Genomic DNA, 2,227 nt, shown 5'->3' on the forward strand with positions numbered 1-2,227 from the left:
TCCTATTAGCATTCACCGTTTTGGAAAAAATACTCTTTATTTCCCGATTTGAGACTTCCACTTGACCGCTAGCTTGTGGATGATAGGGGGTGGTCAATTTGTGGTTAACTCCATACTTAGCAAGCAATGAGTCGAAATCCTTGTTGCAAAAATGGGACCCCCCATCACTAATAATGGCCCGAGGAGTACCAAATCTCGTGAAGATACTCTTTTTCAAGAACGCTACAACACTTCGGGCTTCATTGTTGGGTAAAGCCACGGCTTCCACCCATTTTGAGACATAATCGACCGCCACAAGAATATAAGTGTTACCACAAGAGCTCACGAACGGACCAATGAAATCGATGCCCCAAACATAAAAAATATCNCTGGTACTTTTTGGATTTTGGGTTGTCTGAACCCAACTGGCTATACCATGAATAGGGGGCCACCGGCTTTGTCTTGACATCAAAACGTTTTTTCTTGACCTCCAAATCCCTGAAGTACATGGACAGGGTGTTAGGGAAAGGGTAGTTTGTGCTGGTCTCCTGTCCAACAACGGAGATCACTCTCGAGATAATGTTACCCACATTGAGAGGAAGCCCGGCCATGATGGATGCCACAAGAACAGCCCGGGCGAGAGGAACTGTGTGATCATGGGTGGACGGATCAAGTTGACTACAAACAAAGGTCAGCCAACCCTTAGCTTCAAAACTGAAGGTGTTTCGCAGAATCTTTTCCCCCGCTTTCAACCATTTTGGAACAGTGCCCGGGGGCTGCCAAGTACTCGGCCAACCAAGGACGCACTTCTTCACCCATTGCCAGCTTAGCTAAATATTTGGATTCATCCTCCTCCCTGAACCCCAAGTAATCATTCAGCGACTTCCCATCAAACACTACCATTTTGTCTCTCACCTTCGTCACCTTAGTACCTTTTACTATGTGAGAAACATTGCAATAAAATTCTTTCACCATATGTTCATTGGCATCAATACATGTCTCCTTGAAGAAGTCCCAGCCATATCTAGTTCGGAATTCATGCTGCACGTTCGGGTTGTGGGGTAGAAGGTCTGTGTCAATAAAAGTTCTCTCCGGGATCAATTTTCTCACAGGCCACCACTCTCTGAACTTGTGGAATGCCAACTCACTCACAAATCTATCTGCCCAAGCTTCAGGTTTTCTGGTTCGTTCAATTTCTCCAACTTGAGGCTCACCTCCCTCACCATGACCTGCACTCTCCCCGGATAATGAAGCTGTGGGGGAGGTGGAGTATTGTTGATCACTTCCTACTACGGACTCATCAAACGAATCCGAGACTATGTTGACTTGTCGTTTGATTGAGGGTGATGATGGAGGGGTATCAACTAGGTGGAGGGGGGGGGGTCTGTTACGTGAGTTGGGACAGACTCTGAGGTTATGCTCCTGGATGGTGCATACTCACTCCCCGTAGAGTGGGAGGCAGCCTATCAGCAGCCCGTATCAGCTTACGGGTCTTTTTAATGTTTGCCCAGGCCTGGGGAGTGAGTTTAGCAATTCTCTTTCCCTTTCCCCCTCGGGAGGCACCACCTCTCCCGGATTGTTGTGGTTGCTTACCGCTTTGTTTTCTAACCATGATCTGCAAAAACAATACACGTCTAACATTGTTAGTTTAAGCATGTACAGTGGAATAGATGAATAACACAAAAGAGCAACACAGTTGATTTCAAAACAGAGAAGCAGTGTATCAGAACAGGGGGTGTGGACCGCGCAAAAGAGTCACGCGGTCGAACTGGGGGAGCGCGGACCGCGTAAAACTGGAGCGCGGCCGCGCTTGGCAATTATCCCAAATCAACCTCTCTGAATCTCCCCAACGCGGTCCGCACTGATTTGTAGCGCGGTCGCGTTGGGCCAGTGCGGACCGCGCGAAATGTGACGCGGACCGCACTGGTAAGAAGCAGCACACACAGAAAATGCGGCGCAGACCGCGTAGAAAGGACGCGCGGCCACGCTGGGCCTAGGGTTTTAACTGAGTTAGAGTTTATTCATTTGAGTCCCTTTTTGATCAATTTATGGGTCCTAATTGTCCCTACTCAATTAACCATATTTGAATTCATGCCCAATGTTCAAAGCTAACACTAGAAACTAACCTAATAATTAACCCCAAAAAAACTAGAGAAGAAAATAAGAAGTTATACTACTGGGAAGCAAGCAAAATAATTAAAAATTAAAACTAATGAAATGAAATTAGCAAGGAATGTTACCAGGGATT

The sequence above is a fragment of the Nicotiana attenuata genome, unplaced genomic scaffold, assembly GCF_001879085.1.
Source record: "Nicotiana attenuata strain UT unplaced genomic scaffold, NIATTr2, whole genome shotgun sequence".
In the NCBI taxonomy this organism is placed as follows: domain Eukaryota; kingdom Viridiplantae; phylum Streptophyta; class Magnoliopsida; order Solanales; family Solanaceae; genus Nicotiana; species Nicotiana attenuata.